Raw genomic sequence first — 24,740 nt, 5'->3', positions numbered from 1 at the left:
ATATCCCACCTCCCTCAAATCAATTTTCATATTATCTTCCCATCTACTTCTCGACCTCCCTAAAGGTGTTTTTCCCTCCGGCCTCCCAACTAACACTCTATATGCATTTCTGGATTCGCCCATACGTGCTACAAGCCCTGCCCATCTCAAACGTCTGGATTTAATATTCATAATTATGTCAGGTGAAGAATACAATGCGTGCAGTTCTGCGTTGTGCAACTTTCTCCATTCTCCTGTAACTCATCCCGCTTAGCCCCAAATAATTTTCTAAGCACCTTATTCTCAAACACCCTTAACCTATGTTCCTCTCTCAGAGTGAGAGTCCAAGTTTCACAACCATACAGAACAACCGGTAATATAACTGTTTTATAAATTGTAGCTTTCAGATTTTTTGACAGCAGACTAGATGATAAAAGCTTCTCAACCGAATAATAACACACATTTCCCATATTTATTCTGCGTTTAATTTCCTCCCGAGTGTCATTTATATTTGTTACTGTTGCTCCAAGATATTTGAATTTTTCCACCCCTTCGAAGGATAAATCTCCAATTTTTATATTTCCATTTCGTACAATTTTCTGGTCACGAGACATAATCATATACTTTGTCTTTTCGGGATTTACTCCCAAACCTATCTCTTTACTTGCTTCAAGTAAAATTTCCGCGTTTTCCCTAATCGTTTGTGGATTTTCTCCTAACATATTCACGTCATCCGCATAAACAAGAAGCTGATGTAACCCGTTCAATTCCAAACCCTGTCTGTTATCCTGAACTTTCCTAGTGGCATATTCTAGAGCGAAGTTAAAAAGTAAAGGTGATAGTGCATCTCCTTGCTTTAGCCCGCAGTGAATTGAAACTGGCCTATACGCACTCAGCTGTAAGTTTCACTGAGACACATTTTAATTAATCGAACTAGTTTCTTGGGAATACCAAATTCAATTAGAATGTTATATAAAACTTCTCTCTTAATTGAGTAATATGCCTTTTTGAAATCTATGAATAACTGATGTAATTTAGGAACAGTTACTTGTGAAGAATATACGAGGAATAAATCATGGTTTTTGAAGATGAAGAGAAATACTTTTGTCCAGCCAGGTTCATAATTTGACGCCTCGAGGGGTTCCTCACTACAGGGCAAATGAGACCTTTCTGTACCACTGCGCGAAAAGTTTCGTAACGGAAGGCGCACCAGTACAGGAAACGTAAAACCGCACGTGTTCTTTGTTCACTAGCGTGCCGGAGAGCACAAAGAACAGGTGACATGCGGTTCTTTTCTTCGAGCGCCAGCCGATAGAAAGCTTGCCGTCAACTTCGTGGTGTAGCGAAGTTTGATTCACCTGTAACTGTTATCTGTAGCTCTGAAAAGAATATAAAATGTTGACACAGTAAAGTCGATCATATCTGTGTTGTTGCAGGTAAAAGGAAGCTACGAAGTTATTGTACCTCGACAACAGTAATGATGCTACAGAGTGATTTATATAGAACTGACACATTTCTTTCATTAATTGTTTCAAAACGAATTGTGCTAGCGACAACTTATTATACATAAAATGTAGAGGAATTTTGGGAGATTATTTACCTCTATAGCAAATGTTGTCCGGCGTTGTCAAATCCGGAGATCTCGGTGGCCACAGGTTCCTTATTCGGTCGTCACATAACCGGATAAATGGAACCATGCTTCATCTGTGAATCATGTGATGGACAATATGGCAGGATTTTGTCTGTAGCTGATGAACAACCGTAACCCTATATGGCTTTAGGCTCTCTGACACATTGAGTAGGTGTATCCTGTCTCCTGCGACAAACGTCTGAATGATTTTTTGGGTGACTGCTCCAGTCGTGCTCTTACGTCAACAACAACCGTGGGAAGCTTAGATGAACGATGCTTGCCCTTTTCACTCACCAGAGACCCAGTTGTTTCCAATTTGTTTACCAGTCCCAGTATTGTGTTTCTTTTGGGAGGATTGCGAACACCAAATTCTCTCTGGTATGCCCTTTGAGTAGCTGTAATTGAATTCGTAATCCAGTATTGCTTCACAAGGAAGAGTTGTTGATTTAATGTGTAGTGCATTTTCACGCTGACACAAAATGTCGAAAACAGCTGCCAACAATAGGAATAAAACATAAACATCTGCACATCTAGTGACAAGGAATCGAAACTCCAGAACATTCTGCTGTTGGTTTCAGACGTTCATTGTGCAAAATCCTGCCATATTGTCCATCACATGGTTCACAGATGAAGCATGGTTCCATTTATCCGGTGACGATCGAATAATTTCCAGGAACCTGTGGCCACCGAGATCTCCGGATTTGACAACGCCGGACAACATTTGCTATAGAGGTAAATAATCTCCCAAAATTCCTCTACATTTTAGGTATAATAAGTTGTCGCTTCGTTTTGAAACAATCAATGAAAGAAATGTGTCAGTTCTATATAAATCACTCTGTACTACTGGGTGTTCAGTTCAAAATGTGTCATGGCTCGCTGTATGCCGTCATGTGGCTAGCCGATGAGCCTAGAGAATTCAATCTTCCTACACTTCCGCAGAGGTGTATAACCTATGAGGCAGAGAAATTGCCTAGCAAGTACGGCGTTCATTCTGAAGAGTACTTACCGATACTTACGGTAACGCCGGTAGTGGCAGGAATGTGAACTGTTTGGAAATACGTACTGTCGGGATATGGGGAGAGGGTTAAGACGATTACTTACGTATTTGTTGACATTAACTTCGACGGTCAACATGGACACGGAGCATTTGATTTGTGTTGTGGAATGTTACCGTACGCAACCGATGATAACAAATACCCTGCGTACGACTTGCCGGCGCAAAACACAGTTCGAAAGAGGTTATGGTAGCACACAGACCGTACAGACCGCCATCTGTTGCTACGACGTTCAAGTTATACCGTACACGTTCTCAAGTTCAAATTGAAGAACGCCTTAAATAATAGGCAACTTCTCTGACATATAAGCTGAAACTCGCTTCAAATCGGTGACCCAACAACAGTGACGTCATGACACACTTTGAAATGAACACCCAGTACTACTCTGTATTATAGCAAAGAATCATTGAACTGATAAACTAATAGGGGCATGTATAAAGGATATCTCACAAATTTAAGTAATGGGACATAAAAATTAGACTTTAAGTACCCTATTCCGAAGATTGACTTTTCCTACCAATATATTCTTCTGTCAGTACCGTAGAATTCAGTCACGGAAGGTAATATGAGGCTAATGGGAACCCTGTGAATAGAAAATATTACTAGTTCAAGACGGTTTGTGTGTGTGTTACATTTTTTACAGCGCGTAGTCCAGTCCATGGAAATTTATCTTTTGAAAAGGTGGAAAAATTTAAATACCTTGGAGCAAGAGTAACAAATATACTTTCGGTGCTGGACCCCGGATTCATTTCACCGGCATTATCACCTTCATCTCATTCAGACGCTAAATAACCGAAGATGTTGATAAAGCGTCGTAAAATAACCTATCAAAAAAAATATATATATATAAATGATACTCGAGAGGAAATGAAACGCAGAATAAATATGGGAAATGCCTGTCATTATTCGGTTGAAAAGCTTTCATCATCCAGTCTGTTTTTTTTTTTAAACTGAAAGTTATAATTTATAAAACAGTTAGGGGAGAGTCAGGTAGTATCGGACATCGGGTAATATCGGACAGTGCGTTTCTTTCATCTACCACCATATGGTAGTACCTGAATGACATGGTTACGTTTCTCTATGCGACATCACAGAAACATAACCATGTCAATCAGGTACTATCATCATGTGATAGATGAAAGAAACTCACTGTCCGATATTACCCGATGTCCGATACTACCCGACTCTCCCCTATATTACTGGTTGTTCTGTTTGGTTGTGAAACTTGGAGTCTCACTTTGAGAGAGGAAGAAAGGTTAAGGGTGTTTGAGAATAAGGTGTTTAGGAAAATATTTGGGGCTAAAGAGATGAAGTTACAGGAGAATGGAGAAAGTTATACAACGTAGAACTGCATATATTGTATTTTTCACCTGATATAATTAGGAACACTAAATCCAGACGTTTCGAGATGGGCAGGGCATGTAGCACGTATGGGTGAATTCAGAAATGCATATAGGCTATATATATATATATATATATATATATATATATATATATATATAGAATGTTAGTTGGGAGGCCTGAGGGAAAAAAAAAACCTTTAGGGAAGTCGAGACGTAGATGAGAGGATAATATTAAAATGAATTTGAGGGAGGTGGGATTTGATACTAGAGACTGAATTAATCTTGCTCAGGATAGGGACCAATGGCGGGCTTATGTGAGGGCTGCAATTTGTAGTTAGTATTTGATTAATTAAACTTCTAATTTGAAAGTACAGTAAATTACAACTAGATATTCATGGGTAGATATATGCCTAGTACAATATATTCTTCTCTATTTTTTTACATACATTGTTTTACTTGCACAGTATAAAACATACAGTATATATTAAGTGTAGTTGTGTTCAACTTTCAGGCAAAACATTTCTTCTCTACGCGGTCTACATACTGCAGAGCTTCGCTTGAAGTGCGAACCGTGAAGCTTCTCATTATAACATTTTTTTTCTTATTTCCCAACAAAATTCGTTCAAAACATTACGCCACCACCTCTTTCTCAAAACGTGAAACATTTCATAAGCTTGTGAAACAAATGAAGACCACATGCAAAGAACATTCTAAGTCATTTGAGGTTCGTTTTGAGATATTTTAATTTTAAAATTTAAATACAAACGACATGAACTAAATTAAACACTTCAAAACACAGTTAATTTATACGATGAAAGAGTAATGGAACGGAGAAAAATTCTCTCCGGCGCCGGGACTTGAACCCGGGTTTTCAGCTCTACGTGCTGATGCTTTATCCACTAAGCCACACCGGATACAACCCCGACGCCGGTTAGAATCGTCTCAGATTAAGCTCCAACTCTTGGGTTCCCTCTAGTGGCCGCCCTCTGCACTACGTCATAGATATCTATGAACGCAGGACCGAAGTCCACACATGTGCTGAGGTGCACTCGATATGAGTGACTAGTTGGCCGGGATCCGACGGAATAAGCGCCGTCTTAAATCACGAAGTGATTTACGCATATCATATATATTATTTTAATGTACCGAGGGAACCCAAGAGTTGGAGCTTAATCTGAGACGATTCTAACCGGTGTCGGGGTTGTATCCGGTGTGGCTTAGTGGATAAAGCATCAGGACGTAGAGCTGAAAACCCGGGTTCAAGTCTCGGCGCCGGAGAGATTTTTCTCCGTTCCATTACTCTTTCATCGTATGATGACGCAGAACATCTGCATGGAAATATCATATGTACTTCGGTACATTAAAATAATAAAATAATAATATACAGTTAATTTAATTGGCATTTATTGAATCATTCTTTCAGACACTTGAACACAATATCTACTCTGTATGCATGAGTGTACAGTGTGGTGGAACTACAAAAAGTACCTTCAATAAAAATTAACTTTCCTTCAGTCACTCTTTTAATCACGTAAACAACATGTTTTCTTTAAATACAAGCATAAACTATGGCTGAACTAAAAAATGTCATTTTTCTTAACAAGAGTTTGACTTTTTCATCCACTTAAACACAGCATGCAGCTTACAGGTTGGTTCAATTACGACATTCTAATCATGTGCATAACTGATTTGCCATTGGACAGTTGGTGTGTTGAACAATTAGAGGCCACTAGATGTTCAATTTCTGTTAAGTTTTTTTATTAGCGACACTGATAATTTCATTCCTTGTTGCTGACATTTACGCTTCAATATATCATTTGTTTAGTAATAATGGCATATGTGAAGATTTATTGATCACCATGAAGACTTGATGAGTCCTCTGTCTTTTTCACCGAACGGCATTTGGATAAATTTGTTACTTATTAAATTATAAAACTTTATTATCGGTAGTATTCGTCCTGGAAACCAAGTACCAATACTACTAGAAATTACCTTACCACTCTTGCTATCACTACCACTACTACTACTACTACTACTACTCTACTACTACTACCACAACTACCACTAGTACAGAGTGATTTATAAAGAACTGACACATTTCTTTCATTAATTGTTTCAAAACGAATTGTGCTAGCGACAACTTATTATACCTAAAATGTAGGGAAATTTTGGGAGATTATTTACCTCTATAGCAAATTTCATGTTGTATGATTTATCCGATAAGCAGGTTGTAATATAATGTCAAAATTGAAATATACCGTCTATACTTATCTAGTATTATATGATTAATTATAACATAAACGTTTTCGGCACTAATGTGCCATTTTCAAATATATGAAAATTTGCCTAATTACATGTTCAAATAGGTGCACATGAACTGTGTGAATGAAACTTATAATGTGTAAGTCACTAGTTTAATTCAATGCATTTAACCATCAGCATATTCATATAAGTAACAACAAATTTTATGTTCGCAGTGTAAAGGCTTGCCTGATAATCGGACGGTGACAACCATGAATATGTAATAATCCAACCACAGTAACAAAAGGATAACAATAACCAGGTATCAATGTAACTTATATTACGCACCACATTCGATTATGGTAAAGTGCTCCAATATGTGAAAGTGAACAAACAACAAGGAACCTTGGTGCAATAATAACGAATCAACATAAAGAATTTTAATATTTTAATAGTGAATATCTTAGTGTAAGGTTACAACATTTTAAGTAAATGAATAACTGCATTTGGCCACAAAATACGTCAAGACAACCCCATTGTTCCACAAATTGATGAATAATTTCAGCAAAAAAACAAATTTTAAATGTTAGTAATAAGTGTGTGTTTTAATTTTTAATCATTAATTATCTACAAACAGATTGTTTTATATGTGACATGAAATCACTAGGGTACACATTATATGTTTCATTCACACACTTCATGTGCACCTATTTGAACATGTAATTAGGCAAATTTTCATACATTTGAAAATGGCACATTAGTGCCGAAAACGTTTATGTTATAATTAATCATATAATACTAGATAAGTATAGACGGTATATTTCAATTGTAACATTGTATCTATAGCAAATGTTGTCCGGCGTTGTCAAATCCGGAGATCTCGGTGGCCACAAGTACCTGCAAATTATTCGGTCGTCACATAACCGGATAAATGGAACCATGCTTCATCTGTGAACCATGTGATGGACAATATGACAGGATTTTGCACAATGAACGTCTGAAACCAACGACAATAATTCAATCTTTTATCCTTATCTGGTTCGTGTAGCTGATGAACAACCGTAACCCTATATGGCTTTAGGCTCTCTGACACATTGAGTAGGTGTACCCTGTCTCCTGCGACAAACGTCTTAATGATTTTTTGGGTGACTGCTCCAGTCGTGCTCTTACGTCTACAACAACCGTGGGAAGCTTAGATGAACGATGCTTGCCCTTTTCACTCACCAGAGACCCAGTTGTTTCCAATTTGTTTACCAGTCCCAGTATTGTGTTTCTTTTGGGAGGATTGCGAACACCAAATTCTCTCTGGTATGCCCTTTGAGTAGCTGTAATTGAATTCGTAATCCAGTATTGCTTCACAAGGAAGAATCGTTGATTTAATGTGTACTGCATTTCCACGTTGACACAAAATGTCGAAAACAGCTGCCAACAACAGGAATAAAACATAAACATCTGCATATATAGTGACAAGGAATCGAAACTCCAGAACATTCTGCTGTTGGTTTCAGACGTTCATTGTGCAAAATCCTGCCATATTGTCCATCACATGGTTCACAGATGAAGCATGGTTCCATTTATCCGGTGACGATCGAATAATTTCCAGGAACCTGTGGCCACCGAGATCTCCGGATTTGACAACGCCGGACAACATTTGCTATAGAGGTAAATAATCTCCCAAAATTCCTCTACATTTTAGGTATAATAAGTTGTCTCTTCGTTTTGAAACAATTAATGAAAGAAATGTGTCAGTTCTATATAAATCACTCTGTACTACTTCTAAGGGCGACGTAGTGTTCAATAAATCGCATGATACACAGAGCATAGGACTACTACCAGACAATAGGCCACCGGCACAGCTCAGACGGTAAGCGAGATTGCCTGCTGACCAGGAGCTGCGCTCGGGCATAGATTCGATTCGTAAGATTAATTATTTATGAAACAGTAACGAAAATTTGCTTTATTTTCACAGAAACCTCTATTTCAACTGAGAATGCTTCCTTTATATCTGATGCTAAAGAGGGGCAGGAGCCAATACCACTCTGACCTGGGGAAGGCAATTCCTACCTCTCCCCGTATCTCTGCATATGGATTTTTCATTCATAAAAAGCTAATAAAATACCAGATTTTCAATTGCTTCACTATTGTTATGGAAAATGAAACAAACAGCAATTCAAGCTATTCTTGAGCAAGTTAATGTCTGTTTTTTTTAACTGATATCAGAAAATTATCTGAATGTTTTGAAATCGGTTTATATCTTAATAAAATCCATTTTTGAGCAAACTATTATTTTTTGTATAAACTTACTTCCTAACAAAGCTAGAGGACTTTCAAATCTTTCTTGACTTTTGAATAACCTTATATTTTTATTTATTTATGCCTATAACAGGGCAACGTTTAAAAAAACATAGAATTGCATATAACATGAAAAAAGAGATGAAACAGATACAAATGCAGGATACAAGTGCAAATACAAATTAAAAGGAAAATGAGAAAAGGGGGAAAAAAAGAACAGACAAATACTGTAGATACTACCTAAATAAAAGACACAGACATAGATATAAATGAAAAATACAAAATAAAATAAATGAAAATTAGTTAAGTATAGTCAAAAATGTCAAATGTAGCTATAATTGGCAAATTACAGAGTAACAAATAGCAATATTATACAAAATCAACTACCTTCAGTATATTAATAAGAAAATGTTTGTATTCCATGTAAGAAATGCAGAAATCTAGATCCCATGTTTTACGTACTTCATTGAAATTTGAACACATTTTTAACACTGGTGAATTTTTATGTGGTGAAGTGTTTGGTTTTTTATAATATAACAATTGACGATTTCTTAAATGTGATGTTCTAGCGTTAATATGGATTTGTGATAATTTTTCGTTGTTATCCAGTAGACCGGTTGGGTGAATGAGAGTTAAGTACCAATTATTAGTAAAAATATAGTTTGAATATTATAGTCTATTAAGTAAAATAATAATATTAATAATAATAATAATAATAATAATAATAATAATAATAATAATAATAATAATAATTATCATCATCATCGACTCAAGTTATCAGACATGCAGGTTTATATGCCGCACAGTTATCACTTCATCACTGGATGATGATAATACTGAAGTAATGAGGAATTTAGAGAATTGCTATTTTAGGATAAACGAGATTCAGATAAAATCTACACACAGTCTTCGTCTATGACAAACTTCACCTGATCTCTACGAGATTTGACCCCTATTCTTTGATACTCTAGCTGTTACTGTAATGGAAATGACAGGTCAAAATAAAATTTCATTACGAATTACAGAATTTCAGATCGCAGTAATCTGAAGACTTGGGCATCCAGAAAAAGTTCCCGCACTCGAAACCGCTCCTGGAAAGGCGGCGGACGGTCACGCCTTGAAAGTAGGTTACGTAATGGGCCTATTTGTTTCGAGAACTGTGCAGTTCAAACAACTGGCCATTGTGCGCTCGCAGGGCTTGCTCCACTTGGGTCGGACAATGAGCACACGACAGTCTAATTCGTGGTCATGTTTAAAATATAAAGCCAAATATATTATTACAGATCAAGGAAGCTGTACGGCAACAGGTATAAATTTCGTGTGGTTTCACAATGGGGCGATTAAGACGACGTTTAAAAGAGTGTGCCAGCACTGCATGAATTTGTGGCTGGAGCACTGCACCACGGTCTGGAGTTCGCTTCCAAGGCCGTCTATTCCGGGTGAAGGAGTTACGTGCTTTCTTTCACAATGACAGATAATTGGCGACGCTCAGGTCTTACTGATTGGCAAGAGGTTAAGCGGTTAATTGTACCTCTAAAGATTATCCTTCTCGAATTCAGATGGAGTTTTCTTTCATCGCTTATAAATTTATATATATTTGCTCCTTATAAGTGTAAAGTATTTCGTTGCCATAGCAATAGAGGACACTCCTTTTAATTTAATAAAGAGTAGGGGGGGAGTGACATGTCCTTCCTGTATCAATACCTACACACAAGAGAATGTTGAAGCATAATAATAATAATAATAATAATAATAATAATAATAATAATAATAATAATAATAATAATAATAATAATAATGCATTCTCTGGTCTCCTCAATGGTTAGGAATGTGATTTTGTGATGATTAGTTTACCTCTATTTCGGTACTTATTTTATTATGATTTCGATTAATTATATTTCGTGGAAATATCAATTAGGATACGGCATACAAAATGAATGGGTGATATGCATAAAGTTGAAGTAAATGCTATCTTAGTATATACTACGATCGTTATGTATAAAAGTCCATATTAAGTTCTTTCGTGCATAGTAGAAAGTTGATCTGGAAGGCCGTGTTTAGTTTATGCTAGAATTGGTAGTATAAACTATCATTTGTATGCATAACAAGAAGTACATACTTCTACTTTTAAGTACAGTATAAACTAAGAAAAATCGTAGTCTGTCCTGTATGAGACTTTGTTAGTTTAGTATAAGCATTTGTACGGTTTAAAATGACAGAATTTATGCAAATTCACTCTAGAAAATCCTACAAGGAAAGACAAGAACCATCAGAACGTGATTATAAATTTTTATATAGGTTTTCCTATGAATAAAACATGTTATAGGATCAATTTTTGTAATGGACTACTCAAATGATGATTTTAAGACAGTAAGTGGAATTCTATCTGTTAGTTAATTTTTGTTATTGTTATATAATATAATGATTCTATTATGTAAATTTAATGAATAACATTTTGGGCCTGTCTGATTTTGACTTCATTTTCCATGTTATTTATTTTCTTAATAATTTGCTTTTCGTCAATTTTTTCCCGTTGTAAACTTCTAGCCTCAGCTTTCATAGCGTGAATATTTTTTTCTTTATAATTTCTTGAGGCAGGAGTTTGCAACTTGTTTAATAATGTTGGGTATTATTTTAGTAAATTAACAAACACCTTAGTAGCTTAGTAGTAATTGTCCATTTTTTGTTAACTTTTAAGGACGACAATCAATTTTCCCCACCAAAAAAATTAGCATAAATGCATGGAAGGAGAAAACTATCGAATCTTTCCGGATAAACCCGTTGTGCCAATAATCGATATAATCGAATACTCTTAATAGTTGAGACTACCGCCGCGTGGTAGGACTACTTACTTCATAATATTGGAATACCATAGCATACGGAGTGTAGTCAGAGTTCAGCGTGACTTCAGACGGGAGTTTCAACATGCGGCACTACTGACAAGACGATTCGGAGGTGTTACAATACGCATGGACTACGTTCCTGTGGGTTCGCCGTAACTCTCTAAATGCTGCAGAATTCACACTGATTTGAAATGTAAACATTCACACCATTTAACACAATTTGCTTCTATCCAACAATGCCACAATGACAACCGAAAGATCGAGAACGTTTTTTCTTCTTTTTCTTATGGTACCATCTACTGTTTTCCGCCAAAAGTTACAATTACTCATACCCTGAAATTCTTTGATCCGTTCTTTCTAATGGCACCGATATGAATTTCGTAATACGCATAGTTATAAAATTAGGCCTATAGCAGTTTAAAATCACGAAATGTTTCTGTGGACAACTGTATCTCTACATCTTGATTACACAACTTGTAACACTGTATCACTTCGGAATATGTATGATAAGACTTTGTGTTAAATTTTAACGTACCTTGTTTACATGTTTCGACCTATTTTCGGTCATCTTCAGAACTGGTCGTTGTTGGTCTTGGCGCCTCTTGTTTCCTGTGAGAATGCGTTCGTAGTGTAGAGCCAAAGAGTGTATGTGTTTTGAAATTGAGTTGTGTGTTGAGAATATCGTTGGGGTGTGTTTTCGTGTGTCTGTAAGTTTCATATTGTTCTACTGTGTTGAGTTTCTGGCTTTTTGGTTGGATGTGCAGGATTTCCATGTCTGTGTTGATGTCTCTGTAGGTGTGGTTAGCATTTGTGATGTGTTCTGCATATGTGGAGGTGTTTTGTAGTTTTGTTATAGCTCAAATGTAACACCTGCAACAACTTCTACATAGGACAGACAGGCAGATCATTTCAAACACGTTACAAAGAATACATCACAGCCATAACAAAACTACAAAATACCTCCACATATACAGAACACATCACAAATGCCAACCACACCTACAGAGACATCAACACAGACATGGAAATACTGCACATCCAACCAAAAAGCCAGAAACTCAACACACTAGAACAGTATGAAATATACAGACAAACGAAAACACACCCCAACGATATTCTCAACACACAATTTCAAAACACATACACTCTTTGGCTCTACACTACGAACGCACCCACATAGGAAACAAGAGGCGCCAAGACCAACAACGACCAGTTCTGAGGATGACCAAAATAGGTCGAAACATGTTAACAAGGCACGTTAAAATGTAACATAAGAAAGTCTTATCATATATATTCCAAACTGTATTTCTCTTACATTCACGCCAATTATGTTCTCCTGAATTCGTTATTAATCAAAACTTCACATTTTAATTGCTATGGCAACTGTTTCCAGGGAACATCTCACAGACAATAAATAAACAAGGCTGATAGGTATCGAGGAATTCCTTTGACATCAAACTGCAATCATTTTAGTCATCGAACAGTGACGTTTAGATGTTGTCGTATTTGAGGAATCCTACATATGCAAACGAGAACACCCACATCTGGGCTTGGTGTGATACAACAACAACTATGCGGACGGATTCTATTATTTTGCGGATGTATCGAGAAGCTTCTGTCGCCAGGCATGCGCTGCCCAATGCTCTGGTGGGAGGCAGGATATTCTGATCAAATCTGCAACAACCAACCGCGGTGATCCTAGTTTGGGCGCCCGCGCGCCTGTAACAATGGATGACGTAAGTCAATTGGCAAAGGCAAGCGTCGGATTCCGGCAGTGGAACCGAACTGAGGACTGGGCGTGAAGTAGGTCAGACCACTCGCGCGCGCTCGTTTGCGCTTCGAGGCGGCCATGACATGTCCCCGGGTTAGGGCGACACGGTGCGGAGAAAGCAGAGTGACAGGACAGGCTGAAATTGAGTTTTTGTTTATCGAGAGACTTCGACGGTTCAAACATTGAACATCAGTACCTTATGTCAACGGCTAGCCTTTCCTGGAGTAAATAACCAATCAGCTTTTCAGCTCAAAGATCCGGATTCATATAATAATAATAATAATAATAATAATAATAATAATAATAATAATAATAATAATAATAATAATAATGTTTTATTTTCGCTGGCAGAGTTAAGGCCATAAGGCCTTCTCTTCCACTCAACCAGCCTTAATCAATACAATACATAAATTTAAATTACAAATATTTACACTACACTTAAAAGGTTCTCCAGCAATATTCTTCACTACACATTTATTTAAATTTAGATAAATCTATAAGGTAAAGTAGTAACTTAATTTATGAGCTAATTTAATTCAATGAATTATAATTAATTTAATATTTGAGATAGCTAGTAAAATGATGAACATTAATTTAATATAAGCTTACTAGGACTATGTTACAGGGAGAAAATATATAAATATATATATATATATATATTTCTATTTCTATAATGAGAATATTAATGTAATTGTCATTAGAGGTTTTGTAAATCTATTTAGAGAAATTAATGATAATAATAATAATAATAATGGACAGATGTTAGTTTCATTATAAGTAACAAATATTAATCAGCAATCAATCTGTTAAGTAAGAATTTATGTAATTTTGACCTAAATGAAGTTATTGTCCAACAACCCCTTATATCACTCGGAAGCGAGTTCCAATTTCTAGCAACTGAAACTGTAAGCTAATAAGAACAGATAGCTGATAAGAACAGATAGCTGATAAGAACAGATAGGCTTTGGTCTACATGCAATCCATGTGGAAATTGTGGTGGAAAAATACGCTCTAACGGAATGAATGCCACATTAGCTTTCAAGTCTTGAGGCCATAGTTTAGTTGAAATTCAAGGGAATCCGTGTTCAAGAAGAATCAGACAGCTGTTGGTGAAACCGGCCTAAACCTTTCAAGAAAACTTCACTTTTCAGACTCTCGTCCTAGTAAAGAATGAATCCACTTTTCTTTTAAACCTGAAAATGTCCATATAATAGAAGCAGTTGTTTCTTTTAGGGGGCACAATGGTGAAATAATAGTGAAACATTAAGAAAATCCACTTTAAAAATTTATTGTGACACTCTATTTAGACTGACAAGCAAACGTTCTGATGGGGGCAGATAAAGTTAATTTTTTTTCTTCCATCCTGTTAATAATGTCAAAAGAAGTGCTTATACAAATTTTGGCCACTCGACCGCAATTACGAGGCCGTCCAGAAAGTGATTTTCCTGATGTCGTTTATAGAAAAAAAGCACAATTGTATAGAAATGTTTATTGGAACTAATACAGCAATTGTTGCGCTATTTGTAAACATATCCCCCACTGGAATTGGGACATTTGTCATACCATGGGATCAATTTTTGTGTCGTAGAAGTCAGCCGCCTCAGATCGGAACCAGCGTTTGACTGCGTCTGCACCTCTCTCTGTCGATCCCATGATATGAGAAATGTCTCAATTCCGATTGAAAATATGTTGAAAAATAGCTCAACAATTGCTGTGACTGTTTCAATAAATTTGTCCAATGAAATTGTGTTTTTTTTCTGTTAACGTCACCTGGCGTACTTATTTTTACGACCCTCATAATTGCGGTCGAGTGGCTGAAGTTTGTATAAGCACTTCTTTTGACATTATTAACATGATGGAAGAAAAAAATTTAACTTTTTTATCTGCCCCTATCAGAACGTTTGCTTGTGAGCTCAAAAAGCTAATAAATTTATATTCCCCATGAATATTTTCAAGCTTTTGAGCAAATATGAACTAAAAATTTTGAAAACTTTCTCGCAAAAAGTATTTTTAGTGACGTCAATATATACAATATAATTTCAAAACTGTTAGCAATTGCACCAAATTTTGTACAGATTGTAAGCATGTTTATGTAATTTAAAATTAATACATTTGGATAAAAATTATAGAAGTTTTAAAAATCGCATAAGTGTCTCCTTAAAGAATCGCTTATAATAGTTCATGGGCTCCGAAACCAGGTGGCCCGGGTTCGATTTCCGGTTGGGACAAGTTACCTGGTTGAGGTTTTTTTCGGGGTTTTCCCTCAACCTAATATGAGCAAATGCTGGTTAACTTTCGGTGCTGGACCCCGGACTCATTTCACCGGCATTGTCACCTTCATATCATTCAAACGCTAAGTAACCTAAGATGTTGATAAAGCGTCGTAAAATAACTTACTAAAAAAATAGTTCATGGGGCATGCGGTAACATCTCGGTTAAGACGTAATACTACAAAGCCGAAAGGTCGCGGTTTCGATTCCCGATGGAGTCATGGGTTTTCTTCATTGAAATAATCCTCCCGACAGCACTTCTGGCACTGAGGTTTATTTAACCTGTAACAGAAATAAGTACCAGGGGTATTTCCTTGGAGGTAAAGGCGGCGGACACGTAGGATTGATATCGATGGGCACCCATTGGGGGGTAAGGAGGACCTGAGTCTCCCCTGACCCTACAATATTTATTAATTTAGAATGATTTATGTAAAAAATTAAATTATGTATTTTAGAATTGCCTGTAAATTACTATAAAGCACATTCAATCACCATTCCATTACTTGGGAGTTATTTTGTTGGAGAGATGAAAAGACCGGACTTGGAAGAGAAAGCTTTATATTTTTTTACTTTAGTAGGTTATTTTACGACGCTTTATCAACAGCTTAGGTTATTTAGCGTCTGAATGAGATGAAGGTGATAATGCCGGTAAATGAGTCCAGGGTCCAACACCAAAAGTTACCCAGCATTTTCTCATATTGTGTTGAGGGAAAACCCCGGAAAAAACCTCAACCGGGTAACTTGCCCCGACCGGGAATCGAACCCGGGCCACCTGGTTTCGCGGCCAGACGCGCTGACCGTTACTCCACAGGTGTGGACGAGAAAGCTTTATAAAAAGAAAAGTTCTAAAAGCAAGAGCAATCTTCAAATTCATTTTGATAATTAATATTTGTATTAGAGTTGTTTCCAAAACAGTTGAATAGTTTAACAGTTTTGCTTTTATTTTGATGTTTCCAATTCAATTTGAAATTCTGAAAGAGTTAATATTATTTTTCACTCTTAGTATGCATAAATTTCATTTTAAAAATATACTAATTTTTACTATTTTCATTTTACTACAAAGCCATTACTTTCAGTTACATTGATTATTTATATCACCTATGACAAGTTTATATCTGTTAATTATTTTTCAGCCACATTTATATTAAAACTTCTGCTTGAAAACCTTAATATTTTGCTCTTAATAAATTCTTTGGTCGGCGGAAAAAGGCCCATAAGTAAAAAAAAGTCGATTTGGTAATTTCCTAGAAGACGGGCAAAATCCGACATGGCTGACGAAAACTACCAAAAAAGGTTCTGCCAACTATGAAGTCCAAATGTCACCAAACATCGCAAAATGAAATATGAAAAATCAAATATACGTTCATATTTTTAAAGAAGAACAAGCCCTCCAAAAAAATTAAAATATATTTAATTTTTCGCCTTTGATTTGTTTGGCGTTTAGTGGCATTCGAACTTCATAGTTGGTAATACTTTTCTGGCAGTTTTCGTCCGCACTTTACCCCCAAAAATCACCAAAACACAAAACAAAACATAATAATTTATCAACTTATCAAATAAAATTCAATTCTCATTGACGTCTTCAACAGCCTCTTCACTTCCAGTATAAATGGCACAGGCTTAAGGCAATCTAAACATAAACCATGCAGGTAACAAGGAACTAAAGCAACACTTTGTCGTACAGTTAACTATACGTAAATAAACCACGTCTTTACACTAAATGAAATTCTCTTCGAACACTTATTACACCTTAACATCTATAGAAAATTCAGTAAATAATTCCTTTAAACCACAGAAAAACAGTGTTCTCCTCAACATTCAACACAATCGTTATTCACCAGCGAAAGAACTAAACCAAAATCGACACAAAATTTAATAATTTCAGAATACGGATTCCTTCCTTTCCCTCTTACTTCAAAATTCCAACCTTGTGCACACAAAATAAATTATTGACACTGAGAAGTGCCTTTTCGTAAGCATGATGATGCGCATTCGACAAATGCAGACAAATCTACAATGTAACATCACTCACGTCAAACAACCAGGAACAACTGACGTCATTATCCATTCAAAATTAATGAAAATTCTAGAATAAATTACAACTATAACCAATCAAATCGAAAGAAAACCACAAAAATCATAAAATGACAAACTTTCAATAGCTTTAGCCATTAGACACAACATAACACCACTCACGTCAAACAACCAAGAACAACTGATAACGTCATTATCCATTCAAAATTAACGAAAATTCTAGAACAAATGACAACTATAACCAATAAAATTAAAAGAAAATCACGGCGACACCTAGTATAAAATTCTAGAACTAACATGTAAAAGTCACTAAAAGATCACTAACAATTAACTCTGAAATAAAAAAAGTTGGTAATACTTACTATATTCAACCAAGTGCCCGTCTTCTATGAAATTACCGTCGATTTTTCTGTTCTACCTAATCACATAAGTCAAGTATTTTTTCTAATTATACGAAGTAATAAAATTTCTTGTGTTTTAAATTGAAAAGGGTTTTACTTTAACCAACATACATGAATATCATTATTATACTTATATTCAGTTAAGAGTGAATTAAAATGAAAATCTCTCCTGAAATATTATTTTTTTTTACTTATGGGCCTTTGCCCGCCGACCAAAGAATTATGTATGTATGTATGTATTTATTTACACTGCAAGTGGGCAAGCACCCGGTGGCAGTGGTATATACAATATTAACAACACACAATAAAATGATAACCAATACACAATAAAATTTACAACACACAATACAATTTTACAACACATATACAATTTTACACGCAATACAATAATAATACACAATACAATTTAATACAATAATAATAAAACATAAAATAAAATACCTAATTTTACAATACAACCTACATAATTATGTATAGGTCCTACATAAGTTTCAATAGTCTTTCACTTTACTCTCATCTCATTCCCTGTAGTGGCACTATGACGCATTTCACTGACACTTTAGCACACATTTCACTGACACTCTGTAACTCATTTCACTGACACTATAGAACACATTTCATTGACGCTATAAATTATCACTGATCGGAACTGTTCACTGCACTGTAAAACCATAACTTCACTGACTCACCTCGCTTCACTGATACAACAGTTCAAATAAGTCAAATAATTACATCCTTATGCATACTTATAAACAGAACTACATTTAAACTAAACATTTCTAGTCTAAGGCCCTCTTACACGCTAGTTTTAAATAATTTACAATTCAAACCAAGGAAGTAAACTCGTCAGCCTAGATAAATACATGTCACCTTAAAAAAATTAAATGTTGAATGTCACCTTAATTTTAATTTTCACTTTATATACAACTTTTTAAATTATTCTTGAATCTCCTTAAGGAAGGACAGCCCTCAAAGACCGCTGCAGGTAGGTCATTCCACTCATTTATAGTTCTATTTAAAAATGAGAATTTACCTACATCCGTTTTCTGTTTCCTACATTTGATTTTAAAATCATGATCGTTCCTACCATATGTTCAGATGCTCTAAAATTCCTTTCACAAGGTCAAATTACTGAACATTTTTTTCCGGGGACGCCTCACACCACTGTGACCTTCATCATCCCCCTTTGGAAAATACATTTAGGTGCCCTTGCTGACATCCCTATGAATAATGCCGATTGTTTGTAGAGGTGGGAGCTTTAACCTTCTACAACCCTCAGTGCCGATTTGGTCTGTAATGAGGTTGACTCTACGTTGTAATAGTTACAATAGTTCATATTCAGTCATAACAACGTTCTTGAAACCCACGTTAGATGTACTGGAATTTTATGTAACATTAATAGAAGATATTATAATAAAAAAATATTTGGGGCTAAGAGGGATGAAGTTACAGGAGAATGGAGAAAGCTACACAACACAGAACTGCACGCATTGTATTCTTCGCCTGAAATAATTAGAAACATTAAATCCAGACGTCTTAGATGGGCAGGGCATGTAGCAGGTATGGGCGAATCCAGAAATGCATATAGAGTGTTAGTTGGGAGGCCGGAGGGAAAAAGACCTTTAGGGAGGCCGAGACGTAGATGGGAAGATAATATTAAAATGGATTTGAGGGAGGTGGGATATGATGATAGAGAATGGATTAATCTCGCTCAGGATAGGGACCGATGGCGGGCTTTTGTGAGGGAGGCAATGAACCTCCGGTTTCCTTAAAAGCCAGTAAGTAAGTATTCATAGAAGAGATTATACGCATCTCTTCAGATTCCTTAATTTCAGATAAATGTACTTGAAGCAGAAACCTGTTCATTGATTTTAGACGAAATATCCGTACAACCAGGAACAAATTCTGTCGACTTTCCCCGTGTCTTTTTCATTTTTCACAGCATGAATCAATTCAATATCTGTGAGTCTCAACCGCATTGTTTTAAATATACCGCAGTTACATAAAAGCCAAATTCTCATTTATTCAGTTACGTAAGTTCCTTCAGATGACCAAACATTTACGAAAACACTGCTGGCTATAATTCAGACGCAAACTGTTACGCATATACTTTTTTTTAATAATAATAATAATAATAATAATAATAATAATAATAATAATAATAATAATAATAATATAATATTTATTAATACTATACACTTGAGCTACATTAGGCATTGCAGCCCGAAAGAGCAGAAGCTCGTGCTCGGGCGCAGTTCAGATCAGTTATACAAAATATATCACAAAATTACGAGAGTTCATTGAGCACAATAACATTAATAAATGGTAAAATACATACAGCATGTAATAACAGGGTCTATATACAAATAGAAAATACAAAAGTACATGGATATTAGAGTATCAATTTTTAACTCAATTAGCTTAAACAATTAAATAATTAATCTGATTTGTTTCTTAAATCTATGTGTGTTAAGTGTACTTAGCTCAGGGTAAGCTCTAATTAATGTATTATATATTTTGGGTCCAAAATTTCTGCTGTGTTTTAATCCAGCAGTTGTGTGGCATTTGGGAGTATTTAGAAAGAAACTGTAGTTTTGTCTCGTCTGGTATTCATGAGGATCAAATTTAAATTTATTGTGGTTTTTATGGAAGTAAATCAGCAATTTTTGTTTATAAATTTGTTCTAGATTTGATACGCCAAATTCCTGAAAAATTAATTTTGTTGGGTAAACAAAAGGTTTATATAGACAAATTTTGATAATTCTTTTTTGGAGCAGATTTAAAGGACGGAGAGTCGATTTTGCCATTCCTCCCCAACCTAAAATACCATACTGAATTATTGATTGAAACAGAGCTAAGTACACAGTACGCAGAACATAAACAGGTAAATAAGAGCGTAGAATGGAAAATTTGTGGATTGTTTTACGCAATCTGTTACACAGGAAGGAGATATGCTTGTCCCATTTTAAATGTTGGTCAATAATAATGCCTAAATATTTAACTTGTGAGGATATACTCAAAGCGTTACATGAGCAAGTAGGTAGGTTACAATCATGTATAGTTATACTTATATTATTATTTATTTCTAGTTGCTCAAGGCCATGTGATGTTAATGAAAATGGTATTAATTTTGTTTTAGAAACGTTCAAAGAAAGTAAGTGAGCATCCAGCCATTCTTTAATAATATTAATACCACTGTTAGAATTTTGATAAATTTCATTCCAACTCGAACCGCTAAATATAACCACAGTATCATCAGCATAAGAATACAGAGTACCAGAATATTTCTCAATGTCAATTTTAAGTAAATCGTTGATATATATTAAAAACAAAGCAGGACCTGAAATCGTCCCCTGAGGTACACCTATATCAATGTTATGTGATTTACTAAGGTGATCATTTATTTTAGTTGCTTTAGTTCTGTTACTTACGCTAGTGGTGTTACAATACGGTAACATTTGTGTAACTTGTAAAGCTAAATGATGCTGTGCTTACACTGCAACTGTTATTTATGTGAAATGTAGGCCACTAACCTTTTACTCCCACACCCCTTACGGATAGGCAAAACGGTTCTGTAACTTCCTACTACACAACCCCGCCTGCCAATTATAACTGTTTATCCACATTACTACACTCGAACCAAAAACTGGTGCATAATCTCTCATTTCCTCTGAGTTACATTCAGGGCCGCCGAGAAGGGGGGGCAAAGGGGGCGAGTGCATATGGGCCCGTGAGTAATAAGGGCCCATCAGATTAAGTGAGTCTGATTACGTACTTTTTACTATCTATACTAATAATAAATCTGTAGCCGAAATTTTTCTGGTAATTTTCGATTTTCCAAAAATAATTGGTCCTAACATATATAATTAACCACCCTGAAACCGAAAATCGCTTTTTTGAAATTTTTGTTTGTATGTCTGTCTGTCTGTATGTTTGTTACCTTTCACGCGATAATGGCTGAACCGATTTCGATGAAAATTGGAATATAAATTAAGTTCGTTGTAACTTAGATTATAGGCTATATGACATTCAAAATAAATTATTTAAAAGGGGGTTTATAAGGGGGCCTGAATTAAATAAATCGAAATATCTCGCTTATTACTGATTTTTGTGAAATATGTTACATAATAAAAGTTTCTTTAAAAATGATTTCTGATAAGTTTTATTCTCTGAAACATTTTGATAGGACTGATATTTAATGACATAAATGAGTTTTAAAATTAAAATAACTGCCATCTAAGGCGGTGTATTGAAATAAAAAACAAATGACTTCGTCTATAAGGGGCCTTAATAAAATAATTTCAAGTTACTTCAGCTATTTACTAGATTACTTTGCAATGTCCTTTGAGAATTGTAATTTAAAATAATGTTAAAGCTTCAAAGAGCCTTACTTAATTATTAATAAAAAGTGCAACAACAACAACAACAACAAAAATGACATGGCCACAGTATAAGAAGCTTCAGTAGGGACAACTCTTGTCGGCACCTTTGATGTTGTTGGTACTAAATTCAAGCTCAATAAGGTCTAGTTCTCAATGAATCCAACTATATCGCTAGTATCAAACCACTATCAAAATATTAGTAAAATATTTATTTATTTATTTTAATGGTCAGTAATACGAATAATCTTGTATGTATATTATCTATCATTAATATTATGTCGCTAGGAAGTCAAAATACTTATATCCAATGTTGACGTTCATGTTCGCACTTCACCGCAACGGACGCCATGATGTATTATGTTGTACTTGGATCAATTTTACCAACATAAGCCTCAAACAGTGACTTGAACGTTAGCGTCAATTAGTGAATATTTTCATGATGATTGCATACGGAAGTAATTATTATTATGGTTATATTGCCATTCCTTTGCCTCATGCCTTAAAAATTGTTAAAAGATGAGTAATGAATGTTTTCAGTTAATGTTAAATTATGCCAGCCTGTCGTAGATGGAGATCCCTCTGGTGGAGGTTCCAGATAATACACCCGGTTTCGTGACATGCGCACTCAGAATTTGTTCCCACGAAATGGCTTAGGTGTCTTTACTGTATGTTCTCTATACTGTGCACAGGCACTAAATTGGCAACAATGGGTACCACAAGCTACAGACCACAGCCTTCTATACTTATAATACTACCGTTGTAATCATTCCAGGGGTTGAGCTTATTAAATAAACGTGTCTAAATACACGTTGAATTCAGTTCCAGAAGGCTGTGGTTTAGATTTACGAAGCAAACAGATAGTAGGCCTACTCTTTGCTGTGAAGAAATGTATAAACAAATTTTTACGATCACATTAATTTTTTTCAGTGACAGTATGTCATTTTTCATTAACGGTATGTTTTCTGGCGGTATTCCATACCGTCACATACCGTCTCACGTCCCTCACTGGGCATACAATACGAGTTATTGGGAATGCTGTGATGTTCACAACAATCGTTTTTGAAATTCACTTTTGTCGTCGTTAGTCGATGAATGTTATCATATTTACTATTATATCTAAGGTCCGCAGATTCTAAACCCGACAGGTATGATTAAAATTTAAAGACAATAAAAATGCGCGAGAAAATTTCTGTGACTAGGATTCCCATATCGTACATTTTAGGCACACAAAATAGCTTTGTCCCTGAATAAAATAAAACTGGGGCATATTTCATCGAACATTTCTGAATCAGATCAAGTTCAGCTTTTGTCTTTCATTTCGCTTTACGTATGTCCTCATATCCCAGTCTCAAAAACAGAATTCTGCATCTTGTTAGACCATCAGGTATCGTCAATAACATCTGAAAATATTATGCTCTTAAAATAATAATAATGTATGTATGTATTTATTCACACTGCAATGGGTATATACCCGGTGGCAGTGGTAACTAATTACACTCAATAATGACAATAATAAACTTATTAATTAAAAATACAATTAATGATAATACTAATAATTAATACTAATAATAATAATAATAATAATAATAACAACAACAACAACAACAACAACAACAACAACAACAACAACAACAACAGGGAATATACTAAATTAAATGAAACGATCACTTAAAATAACATTTAAAATAAATCTAATTTGTATCTTAAATCTAAGTTCGAACTAAAACCCACGAGTATGATATGTTCATATCTGCACAAGTACCTTTCAACATTACACTCATTTCGCTGTCAACTCACTCACTGCACTGGAACTACGACACGTTTCACTGATTCTATCCTGATTTCACTAACACTTCAAAAACATTTCACTGTTCAAATACTTTGCACTCCCACTATAAACTATAAAGCTTCACTGACAGGAACACGTTTCACTTACAAAGCACACTTCACTGACACGACATACTTCTTCACTGATACAACACACTTCACTGACACAACATAATTCTTCACTGATACAACACTTCAATAACAACATATCATTTACACCCTTTAAGTACTGTGTATAATTACCGTCTATAATAATAATAATAATAATAATAATAATAATAATAATAATAATAATAATAATAACAACAACAACAGGGAATATACTAAATTAAATGAAACGATCACTTAAAATAACATTTGAAATATTCTAATTTGTATCTTAAAACCAAGATCGAACTAAAACCCACAATTATATGTTCATATCTGCACAAGTACCTTTCAACATTACACTCATTTCGCTGTCAACTCACTCACTGCACTGGAACTACGACACATTTCACTGATTCTATTCTGATTTCACTAACACTTCAAAAACATTTCACTGTTCAAATACTTTGCACTGCCACTATAAACTATAAAGCTTCACTGACAGGAACACGTTTCACTTACACAACACACTTCACTGACACGACATACTTCTTCACTGATACAACACACTTCACTGACACAACA

At 35.3% G+C, this 24,740-nt stretch overlaps 1 protein-coding gene across 3 annotated transcripts in view; it reads left to right on the top strand.

The window, feature by feature from the left end:
• The window catches only part of LOC138692694 (putative epidermal cell surface receptor), a 420,391-nt gene that overhangs the window by 24,013 nt on the left and 371,638 nt on the right, over positions 1-24,740 (top strand). The window lies entirely within an intron of this gene.

Source organism: Periplaneta americana, chromosome 17 (assembly GCF_040183065.1).
Source record: "Periplaneta americana isolate PAMFEO1 chromosome 17, P.americana_PAMFEO1_priV1, whole genome shotgun sequence".
NCBI lineage: Eukaryota > Metazoa > Arthropoda > Insecta > Blattodea > Blattidae > Periplaneta > Periplaneta americana.
The sequence above is the reverse complement of the archived record's forward strand: the minus strand, read 5'-3'. Positions and strand labels throughout refer to the sequence as shown.